This window comes from Ursus americanus, chromosome 26, assembly GCF_024610735.1.
Source record: "Ursus americanus isolate L20-20 chromosome 26, mUrsAme1.1.p, whole genome shotgun sequence".
NCBI lineage: Eukaryota > Metazoa > Chordata > Mammalia > Carnivora > Ursidae > Ursus > Ursus americanus.
The window spans coordinates 24415118-24427804 of record NC_142152.1 but is presented as its reverse complement, the minus strand read 5'-3'; the positions used below and the strand labels follow the sequence as shown (position 1 = coordinate 24427804).

The window sequence follows — 12687 nt, the reverse complement described above, 5'->3', positions numbered from 1 at the left end:
TGGCTTTGCCATCCCCTTTATATTTTCCCTCTCCCTCGGAAAAAGATAAGGACTTTAACCTGACTGCAGCTGAGTATGGAGATAGGCTAGGACGGAGTGGATTGTATAATTGATATAGTTCACGCAATTCAGGCAAAAATCTTGACTTACATGCTTTAGACAACACAGAGGAGGCAATTTAAGCCATTTATTAGCATTTGCACAGACCACAGGCCTAGGTATCCTCATAGGCCACTCCCATAGGACAGATGTTAAGTGGCAAATGCACTTCCTGCTGCAGGATAGATTGATCAGGCCACCCTACTTCAGCCACAACATTTTCACCGCCTTTTGTGTTTCTATCCATCTACACCTTGGTTACCTTTGTTACCTTAACTGTTTAAGGTTTAGGTGCTTTACCAATTCTAATCGGAGAAGGACTGCCTTGTAAATGCATGACTAGGAAAGATTCTTTAAAATGAAAAAACACCCTAAGGGGAATTTTAGGAATTCTCACCCTTTGTTGGTACTAGGCACACCTAATCCCTCATTTCCTACAGTCATGGGGTGGGGCGGGGGGTGGGGGGAGACAAACCTCCCTGCTTTTGTAATCGCCAAGGTCTCCTTCATCAAACCCAGCACTCTTCCTGTCAACTCACTCCACTACTGACTCTCCCCATGGGAGTGTGTTCCCTATTGCACTTTGAGGATGTGTAACTCTTCGTATGTTGTAATGACTGAAATCCCCTGAATTCATTCTTTACCACTATTTCTTATGGAAAAATTTCTTTTGGCATACGTGTTCTTACTTTGTGCAGACTTTTTAAAGGTCCCTCCTTTGGATATATCAAGGAATGCCTCCTTCTGTTTTGCAAAGCTCAAAGTTCTGGCCTGCATCCACACCTTCCCTCGATCTGGTGCTCAGGGCTTCTACGTAGAGATTGATGAAGGGTATATCTAGAACTATTTTAGCTATATCTTAAGAAGATTTGTCATTTTCTATTACAGGTAAACACTTATACACACATCTATAAAATATATCATTAATAGTAACCTATGTGTTTTATTTAATGGCAAACAAAACAAAACAAAAACCCAGTTACCTTCTAAACCCTAAAGAAAAAAGAATGCCCTCATATAATGAAAGAGAAAGGTTGAACCCCAACTGAATTGTCAGTCACCATTCTAGTGACCGGATGGAGTGACCAACCGTATTGCTACTGGGTGTGCCATGATCATGGAAAAGACATCAAGAAATTATCCAGGGTAAGGGCTATTTCTGTTTCTTGATGATTCAGGTACATCTAGTTACACCCGTCACCCAGAAACACCAGACGTGTTTGTATGCTGGTTTTGTGTGGAGCTGGAAGGCCTCCAAATAACGTGCAAGTGGCAATAATCCTTTGAGTGCTGTGTTGCTTCACTGGCTTCTTAGTCACTCTTTGGAAACAACCCTCTAAAGTCACCAGTGACCTCCTTCTAATCTAGACAAGTCCAGAGGTCATTTTTTTTCAGCCCTCGTTTTCTGTATTTCACAGCATTTGGCACTTGGAACTTTTAAAGCTTCTCTCTCTTTTACTGTTCCTATTCTCATTTAGCCCATTAAAAGTGGATGTTCCCACATGATTATTCCTATGTATTGTTTTTTCCCTCTTGTAGTCTTTCTGCAATAAGGAGGGAGGAAATGTGGTCACAAATTGTACTGCTTAGCCTTAGGTCTGCCTGTGAGGAGCAGAGACCTAAAAGAATAATTGCTTAAGACAGAAAGCTTATTTTTCTCTCTCACGTGAAATTTCCGAGGTGGGCACTCTGCAGCAGGTATGGAAGCTGTGTTCCATAAATCCTTAGGGATCTAGGTGCCTTCCTGCTTTCAGCTCCACCCCCATGAGGCCTAAGTCCTTATATACCGTCTCCCAGGCGGGGGAGTAGAAAAAGGAAGAGAAATAAAGACAAAGCAGGTGTGTACCAGCTTTTAAGAAAGAGATTCTTAGAAACTGCTTTATGGACATTTCCACTTACATCCCTTTGGCTGGAACTTCTACCATAACACAATCTGACCTGCAAAGATGGTGGGAAAATAGAGTCTTCATTCTGGGCAGCTATGTGCCCATCTGAAAACTCTAGATTGTAGAAGGGGAAAACAGATTTGTAAAGACATTCTACTATATTTTCTTCTAGCAGTTTTAATATTTGCCTTTCACAAGTATGTGTTTTATCCATGTGGAGCTGATTTTGGCTACGGCATTAGGTAAGAAATATAATTTGACTTTACTTTCCTATCAGGTAATTAATTATTGCAGCGTCTTTTATTTCTTTTCTCCCAATGATCTATGACGCCAGTTCTGGCAAATTGCTATGCATGCATGGGTCTGTCCCTATGCTCTCTGTCCTGGATTTGCCGTACCTTATTTGTCTTTCTGTAAGCTACATCTTTATTACTAGGTTGGTCCATTAGCAGTTACCAATATTTGGTTTTGACCTAGAAAAATGTCAATTTCATATGAATTAAAACTAATCCTAAAGCTTCATAATAAGCCTTGTTATTACAAGTTCCTCTCCCTATTTCCTCATACATACTTTTCTTTCTCAGGAGCATCTTGCTTATTTTTGGTACTTTATTCTTTCATATAGATTTTAGAATCTGTTTTCCAAGTTCCAGGAAAGAACATTTTTAGCACTTTAGTTAAAATTTGTTGAATTTATAGATTATTTTATGGGATAATTGGTATCTACATAGTATCGCACCTTTCTGTCTATGAACATGATACATCTTTTCATTTATTTAGATATTCTTTAATGTCTTACAATGAAGATTTGTTATTTTCTCAATAAATTTCTCACACATATTCTGACATGTCACTTTGGTGCAATAATCTAGTTCTTTTTCAAATTACTATCATTTCATACACAGACATCGTTCATTTATATTTACTTACATATTTGCCAATTTATTTGCTTATTAGTCCTTCTTGAATATCAGGCCTAGCTCACGAGATGAGTTTCTTTTTTCCTAAAGTACATTTTTTAGAACTTCTTTTAGTAAGGGTGTGCTGGTGGTAAATGTTTTCTGTCTTTTTTTTTTTTTTCCCTATGGATATGCTTTTTCACTCTTTTAAATTAAAGTTTCGGCAGGAATAAAATTATAGATAACCTTTTGGACATTTTATTCTGTTGGTGTTTCCCATATTGCTGTTGAGAATCTGCTCACAGTCTGTTATCCACTTTTTTTCTCTCTCTCTGGCTGCATTTTTAGATTTTCTTCTTGTCATTGGTGTTTTAAAACTTCACTATCGTGTACTGAAATGAGAATGTCCTTTTATTGACTCTTATTGGTATTGTTGTGCTTCCAGAACTGAAGATACATGACTTTCAGGGAATCTGAAAAATTCAAAGCCATTAATTCTTTGAATGTCAATTTTCTTCCATTTCTTTACGTTTTTTCCTTTGTTAACTCCAAATAGATGTATGTGTGTCTTTATTCTGTTCTCCAAATCTCCTACATTTTTTTTTATTCCAAAGGCGCTGCCTTCCTTTTGGTTTTCTCAGATCTCTCTTGTGAGGGCTCTAATTCTCTCCTCAGCTGTGTCCAATCTGTTGTTTAAGCAATCTGCTGAGTTTTGAAGTTCAAAATTTGTATTATTAATTTGTGAAAATTCTTTTGAGTTCTTTTTCAAATGTTCCTGGTTATTTCTTGAAAGTGCCATATTCTATGTTCTTATTTTTAATTCTCCCTTATCCACCAAAACTTTTAAAGTGTATTTTAAGATAATCTGTATCTGATTATTCGAACATCTGAAGACCTTGGGCTGTTTTGCTTTGTCTCTTGTTAGTGTCTTGTTTACTTGTGTTTTTGATCATTTTATATTATATTCTTCCTCTTGGCTGATATTAATTTATGGAGATTTTGAGGAATCTAGGTTAAGGGAATTGCTCCTCTAAACAAGATCCTTGTTTCCTTCTGCCAGGTGTCCTGAGCCACTAATAACCTGGAAACCCTTAAAAATTAATTTTGCTTGCAGTTTACTAGAATGCAAAGATACCAAGGGTTCAAGTCCCTAACCTTTGAGAAGGCAGGCTTGTCATTATGAATTTCCAGGGGAGAGTCATTTTTCCTTTCTACCAAGACCTAAGGCAAACTGGTTCCTCTGTTGCTCTCCTTTACAGTGGATGAATTTTTTTTCTGGCTTACATTTTTATTGAGGGACTATCTCTTCAAGTAACCCAACTTTCTCTAAGAGTCTCAGATTTGACTTATTACTGTGATCCAGACTGAGGTCTTTCTCACCCTTCCAGGTCTCAATTGTTAAAACACGAGCATCTAGATTCCTGCTGTCTGGAGATGCCCCCTGAGTAGTCTATGACTTTAGTACCTGCTTACACTGAGTTTCATGTCCTTTTGGCCTCCTTCTTTTTTTCCTGTGAATTTGTCTAACTTTTTAAATATTCATCTACGTATTTTAAAGTCTGTTTTATTTTATCCAGAATTTCTCAGGGTTTATAGTTTCTGGAATATATAGCTGATCCTATCGCTGAAAGCGGAACTTGCTACTATTCCTTCCTATGGAATGTTGTCCATTCTAGTGATTATTATCATCAATTCTATGCTAATGGACAGTGAATCCCAAATCTAGATCTTCAGACCTACACTGTCATCTGCTTTCTATTTCCCATAAGCATTCGGTATTTTTGTTTTTGTTTTTGAAAATTTATTTATTTATTTTAGAGATGGTAGGAGGGGCAGTGGGAGAGGGAGAGAGAGAATCTTAAGCAGGCTCTGCACCCTAGCCCGGAACCTGGCACAAGGCTCCATCTCATGACCCAGAGATCATGACCTGAGCTGAAATGGAGCGTTAGATGCTTACTAGACAGAGCTACCCAGGTGCCCCTCCCATAGGCATTTGTTAATATGAACTAGCAACTTGAATATTTCATCAGCTGTTAAAGGTCAAGGTGTCCAAAGTGGAATTTATCTTCTTCCAGGAATTGATTCTTCTATCCGATGTTGCTATTTTGTTCTTTAACAAATCAACAGTATTCCTAGTTTTTAGCCTGTAAGCCTCGAAAATACAAGAAACACCTTTTATCCTTTATGCAACCTGTCACTGTCTCCTCTCTTCACTTCAATATCTGTATTGTAAACTATCATTCTTTTTTTTTTTTAAGATTTATTAATTTATTTGAGAGGGAGAGTGTGCCTGTGCAGGGGGGAGGGGCAGAGGGAGAAGAGCATCTTAAGTAGACTCCATGCTGAGTGCAGAGCTGTAGACAGGGCTCCATCTCAGGACTATGAGATCACCACCCTGAGATAGCCACCTGAGGCCAAAGCAAGAGTTGGCTGCATAATCAACTGTGCCAAGAAGGCACCCCTATAAATTATCATTCTTAATTCCTACCCAGAATATAAGATACTAATCTCCTCACTTAAGAATAATTTGATATAATTTCAACATATCTAGTATGAATTCATCTTTGTGAAAGGTAATATGCAAACTGCTGTAGTTGATATAAAAGACATGTTATTTGGCTCTTTCCTCAAGATTCTTGGTTTCAAATGGCTACTAAAAGGAGTTTATTTACGAAATTCATATATATTATTTTTCAATTAAGTATTGATTAAATATAATCGAATGCCCAAATGTCTGCATCAGGTAACACATGTGGGGGCAAGAAAGAAGAAATTCTAATGTTTGCTGGCGTTAGGGAATGACACTGAAGACAATGTGAAGAAAGGCAAAGCTGAGAGAAATGCTTTACTGATGACAGATGACATCATTTCAGTGCCTGCATCTAGTCAAATACCAGCTAGCTAAATAAATCAATAAATTCCCATCCTCCTTTTCTTTATTTTTCTTTAGCTTCTTCTTGCTAAATTTTTTTTCACCTTTTAAAAACAAATCTATTTTTTTCTAGCCATCCTTCATTCCCCTTTAGGGATCTAGTTGGGGCTCGATTTCTACAATAAAAATAATCCCGGTTATCCACACTCAGTGAGGTTTTGGTCTTGCAGTTCCCCAAGAGTCCCTGCTTTTTCTTGATTATAGTTGCTACCTTTTCTTCAAGATTCATATCCCCTTGAAATGTGCCATGGATCTTCTAACATTGTTTTCTTCCTACTTTTGGATACATATTGCATTTATTTTAAATTTTTTTGAAAAAAAGAATAAAACAACATGTAACTAAGTATTAATTATTTTCTATCTCCCTTAATCTCTTTAATGAATGTTTAATATAGGAAAGTAAATATTTTGGTCATCTTTTATTTTCCCAGTGATAAACATAATGCCTGATTGGTAGTTAGTGTTCAATACCTTTTAATTAAACCTAATCGTGTAGAGAGAGGACTGTACCATATGAAATGAAAAAGAATGTTTATTCCTTTTACATCTGCCACCAACCATAGTCAGGTCTCTGACTCAACATGCACATTTACCTTGTGACTTGATGGGCAGTCGGGAACCCTTTATTCCAATATAAGTATTCTTGCATTATGGGACACCTTAAAATTCACCTTCAAAGAATCAAATTATTGACTCAAAATGTGGATTATTATATGTTAATATTTTTACCTAGTTCCAGAGTATTTGTCCTATCACTTGATTCATTAATTTTCTGCCTTTGCTTGAAACTCCGATTCTAATTCACTGCTAATAATAATGAGTGGGGATTTTTTTAGCATTTTTCATATTTTAATGCATAGTATTACTTTTTAAATTATAACTTCTGATTATTCATTTGTAGCATACAGACATACAACTGCTTTTTTTGCCCCTCTAGTGCTTTTATTTTTTTATTTTTTTTATTATTAACATATTAATGTATTATTTGTTTCAGGGGTACAGGTCTGTGGTTCATCAGTCTTTCACAATATACAGTGCTCACCACAACACATACCCTCCCCAATGTCCATCATCCAGCCACCCCATCCACCCACCCCTTTCCACTCCGGCAACCCTCAGTTTGCTTCCTGAGATCAAGAGTCTCCTATTGTTTCTCTCCCTCTCTGGTATCTTCTTGTTTCATTTTTGTCCTCTCTTCCCCTATGATCCTCTGCCTTGTTTCTTAAATTCCACATATCAGTGAGATCATATGATACTTTTCTTTCTCTAATTGACTTATTTCGCTTAACATAATACCCTCTAGTTCCATCCACATCATTGCAAATGGCAAGATTTCATTTTTTGGTGGCTGCGTAATATTCCATTGTATATACCACTTCTTCTTTATCCATTCATCTGTCAATTGACATCTGGGCTCTTTCCATAGTTTGTCTATTGTGGACATTGCTGCTATGAACATTGGGGTGCAGGTGCCCCTCCGGATCACTACATTTGTATCTTTGGGGTAAATACCCAGTAGTGCAATTGTTGGATCATAGGGTAGCTCTATTTTCAACTTTTTGAGGAACCTCTATACTGTTTTCCAGAGTGGCTGCACCAGCTTGCATTCCCACCAACAGTGTAGGAGGGTTCCCCTTTCTCCGCATCCTCGCCAACATCTGTCATTTCCTGACTTGCTAATTTTAGTCATTCTGACTGGTGTGAGGTGGTATCTCCTTGTGGTTTTGATTTGTATTTCCCTGATGCTGAGTGATGTTGAGTACTTTTTCATGTGTCTGTTGGCCATTTGGGTGTCTTCTTTGCAGAAATGTCTGTTCATGTCTTCTGCCCATTTCTTGATTGGATTATTTGTTCTTTGGGTGTTGAGTTTGATAAGTTCTTTATAGATTTTGGATACTAGCCCTTTATCTGATGTCATTTGCAAATATCTTCTCCCATTCTGTTGGTTGTCTTTTGGTTTTGTTGACTGTTACCTTTGCTGTGCAAAAGGTTTTTATCTTGATGAAGTCCCAATAGTTCATTTTTGCCCTTGCTTCCCTTGCTTTTGGCAATGAGTCTAGGAAGAAGTTGCTGTGGCCAAATTGAAGAGGTTGCCTATGTTCTCCTCAAGGATTTTGATGGATTCCTGTCTCACATTTAGGTCTTTCATCCATTTTCAGTCAATTTTTGTATATGCTGTAAGGAAATGGTCCAGTTTCATTCTTCTGCATGTGGCTGTCCAATTTTCCCAACACTATTTGTTGAAGAGGCTGTCTTTTTTCCATTGGATATTCTTTCCTGCTTTGTCAAAAATTAGTTGAACATAGAGTTGAGGGTCCATTTCTGAGTTCTCTATTCCGTTCCATGGATCTACTTGTCTGTTTTTGTGCTACTACCATACTGTCTTGATGATTATAGCTTTGTAATAGAGCTTGAAGTCTGGAATTGCGATGCCACCAGCTTTGGTTTTCTTTTTCAGTATTCCTTTGGCTATTCGGGGTCTTTTCTGGTTCCATACAAATTTTAGGATTATTTGTTCCATTTCTATGAAAAAAGTTGATGGTATTTTGATGGGGATTGCGTTAAATGTGTAGATTGCTCTAGGTAGCATAGACATTTTCACAAGATTTCTTCTTCCAGTCCATGAGCATGGAACATTTTTCCATTTCTTTGTGTCCTCCTCGATGTCGTGTTCTTGACCTTAAGGGAAAACTCTCAGTTTTCCTCCATTGAAAATGATATTCACTGTGGGTTTTTCATAGATGGCTTTTATGATATTGAGGTATGTTCCCTCTATCCCTACACTGTGGAGAGTTTTAATCAAGAAAGGATGCTGTGCTTTGTCAAATGCTTTTTCTGCATCTATTGAGATGTTCTTATCCTTTCTTTTATTAATGTAGTGTATCACATTGATTGATTTGCAAATGTTGAATGAACCTTGAAGCTCAGGGATAAATCCCACTTGGTCGTGGTGAATAATCCTTTTAATGTACTGTTGGATCCCATTGGCTAGTATTTTGGTAAGAATTTTTACATCCATGTTCGTCAGGGATATTGGTCTGTGATTCTCCTTTTTGGTGGGGTCCTCGTCTGGCTTTGGGATCAAGGTAATGCTGGCCTCATAAAATGAGTTTGGAAGTTTCCCTTCCATTTCTATTTTTTTGGAACAGTTTCAGAGGAATAGGTATTAATTCTTCTTTAGATGTTTGGTAGAATTCCCCAGGGAAGCCATCTGGCCCTCAGTTCTTGTTTGTTCAGAGGTTTTTGATTACTGCTTCAATTTCCTGGTTATGGTGTCTGTTTAGGTTTTTGATTTTTTCCTGGTTCAGTTTTGGTAGTTTATACATCTCTAGGAATGCATCCGTTTCTGCCAGATTGTCTAATTTGTTGGCATATACTTGCTCATAATATGTTCTTATAATTGTTTGTATTTCTTTGGTGTCGGTTGGGATCTCTCCTCTTTCATTCACGATTTTATTTATTTGGGTTCTTTCTCTTTTCTTTTTGATAAGTCTGGCCAGGGGTTTATGAATCTTATTAATTCTTTCAAAGAATCAGCTCCTAGTTTTGTTGATCTGTTCTACTGTTCTTTTGGTTTCTCTTCATTGATTTCTGCTGTGATATTTATTATTTCTCTTCTCCTGCTGGGCTTAGGCTTTATTTGCTGTTCTTTCTCCAGCTCTTTTAGGTGTAGGGTTAGGTTGGGTATTTGAGAACTTTCTTGTTTCTTGAGAAAGGCTTGTATTGCTATATACTTCCCTCTTAGGATTGACTTTGTTGCATCCCAAAGATTTTCAGCAGTTGTGTTTTCATTTTCATTTGTTTCCATGAATTTTTTAAATTCTTCTTTAATTTTCTGGTTGACCCATTCATTCTTTAATAGGATGCTCTTTAGTCTCCATGTATTTGAGTTCTTTCCAACTTTCCTTTTGTGATTGAGTTCAAGTTTTGAAGTATTGTGGTCTGAAAATATGCAGGGAGTGATCCCAATCTTTTGGTACCAGTTGAGACCTGATTTGTGACCCAGGATGTGATCTATTTGGGAGAATGTTCCATGTGCACTCGAGAAGAATGTGTATTCTGTAGCTTAGGAATGGAATGTTCTGAATATATCTGTGAAGTCCATCTGGTCCATTGTGTCATTTAAAGCCCTTATTTCCTTGTTGATCTTTTGCTTAGATGATCTGTCCATTTCAGTGAGGGGGTGTTAAAGTCCCCTATTATTATTGTATTACTATCAATGTGTTTCTTTGATTTTGTTATTAGTTGGCTTATATAATTGGCTGCTCCCATGTAAGGGGCATAAATATTTACAATTGTTTGATCTTCTTGTTGGATAGACCCTTTAAGTATGATATAGTGTCCTTCCTCATCTCTTATTACAGTCATTGGTTTAAAATCTAATTTGTCTGGTATGAGGATTGCCACCCCAGCTTTCTTTTGATGTCAATTAGCATGATAAATGGACTTCTACCCCCTCTTTTTAAATCTGGGGGTGTCTTTGGGTCTAAAATGAGTCTCTGCCGAGATCATATTGATGGGTCTTGCTTTTTTATCCAATCTGATACCCTGTGTCTTTTGATTGGGGCATTTAGCCCATTTGCATTTAGGGTAACTATTGAAAGATATGAATTTAGTGCCCTTGTATTGCTTGTAAGGTGACTGTTACTGTATATTGTCTCTGTTCCTTTCTGGTTTATGATACTTTTGGGCTTTCTCTTTGTTTAGAGGACCCATTTCAACATTTTTTTGTACGGCTGGTTTGATGATTGCAGATTCTTTTAGTTAATAATAATGAGTTTTAAGAAACTCACCATGGATTATGTGTGCTATATCTGCTATACTCTGTGATCTGTAAAGGTGTTTAGATCTAGAGGAACATGCATTTAGATAATTCACTGTTGGAGATTCTATCACAGATGGTACTCCTAATTTATGACTATAAAGGCAGAGATCTTATTTGTATTTTCATTCTTTTTATCCTCCTTGAGTTACCAGTACAGTTCCTTGAACCTGATAGATTCTCAATAAATATTTGTTAAATAAATGAAAAAAATATTGTATATTCATAATAAGATATATATGGGTCCAACACTTTTGTTTGTAAAATCTGAATCTTGTACAGTATCCTATTTTCAGAACTATGTTGATAGATGGTCACTCAAATAATTTGGCATCCCTATCTCGAAGGATTTATTTGTCATTCAGTAAGTCAATGTGCTAGGTAGCTAATGCAAATAGAGAAGGGGGTGGCACCAAGGAACATGGGAACAACTGATAGGTGTTTTAAAATACATCTCCTTTTTAAGTATTAAATAACGTAATTTAATGAGAGATCCTTATTGAATTATGAAGTTTGTCGATAAACAGACCAGTGGCCTGAGTGGTCAGAATATCTAGATTTTATTGTAGCTTATTGATAGCTAGATATGTGACTTTGTGTTGTATCACCATTGGTCCAGTTTCCTTATTTAAAATGAAAAGTTGTCTTAATTTTGTGAGGGTTCCTTCCAGCTCTAACTTCCTATATTTTATATTCATTCCACATGTGTTATATATTGCAAACTTACTGGTCCACAGTTGGAGGCACCAGCCATCCCTGCTGCTACCCAACGGAGAATGTGGTTTTCATGCAGAATGCAATCTTGGTGTGATCAGATCTTCATATTTTTAAAAAAAGAAACCAGAAATCTGGATTTTTATGTAAAATTTCAAACTTTTAAATATTAGCCACAGAGTCAAATAGCTTTAAAACACTGTTTAATCCAAACAAAACACAACAGTGGGTTGGGTTTGGCCCATGGACTGCCAGTTTATCCTTTAAAGGATTTTTTTTTTCTGCTCTTACCATTTTCAATTACTACTTTTCTGGTCAGTGAACGACAGCTGCTGCATATTAGTTTTTTCCTGCTTCCACAGAGGATAGCTCTAGCCCAGTAGAGTTAGATCATAATATGTGTAGGTTTAGTGTTCCAGGATGACATTGAAATTATGACATGAGGAAAAACTATATTCTGCAACTCTTACTTCAGATTTCCAAGTACACTATGGCTAGTTACTTTATCTAGATCCTAAGTAGAGAATTGCCACAGTATTCGGGAGAATAAAAGAGAGATCTATGAAGGGCTTCAGAAGTTCAACAGGCGGCAATTCAGTAGAAACCTTAATGTCTATATCTCATTTTTTATCAAAGAGAGAGGACACAAAGTAGGCTCAGTGAGGGAGGACTGTTGTTACATATCTAACCAAATTATATTCCTTCTGCAAGTTTTATGCCTGGTGAAGTCATTTAAACTTAATTAAAATTTAATTGAATCTGAATGGTGTGGCAGAAAATCACATGGCCACTGGAGTCAGACTTGGGTGTGAATCTAATTTCAGTCACTAACTGTATAACCTGAAAGTTATTAATCTTGTATGTGCCTCAGAAACCTCTTCCACAAAAAGGGACAATAATTCTTACCTCTGATGCTCGTTGTGGGGAACAGAAATAGCACATTGATGATATGGAGTGTATAACAAGTAATAGCTGAACTTAAACTAAATTTAACATTCTTCTTTATGGAGCCTCTTCTGCGTGACAGTTTCTGTTTGTGTCCTGCAGAGGAAATAACACGAGCGCAGCATTATTCCTACTTTCAAAGATTAAGTGCTTGTAATTGCAAATAAGGTATAACCACAGATAGCTATCATTCATGGTAGACTCTAATTTATATTAACAGATAGAGAGCACAAGAGCACATAGAAGAGGAAGTTCTGTATTATCTCTTTTATGAACACTTTTATTATGCTCCTCATTGAAAAGTTCTTGAGTCTTGGTTATTTTAGTAAGAAGAGATTGATTGAGAAGAAGTACCAAGAAAGGGCTTCCAGGAGAAGGTAACAGCATAAG

At 36.8% G+C, this 12687-nt stretch overlaps 1 long non-coding RNA gene across 1 annotated transcript in view; it reads left to right on the top strand.

The window, feature by feature from the left end:
• The window catches only part of LOC148107702 (uncharacterized), a 449136-nt gene that overhangs the window by 225663 nt on the left and 210786 nt on the right, over positions 1 to 12687 (top strand). The window lies entirely within an intron of this gene.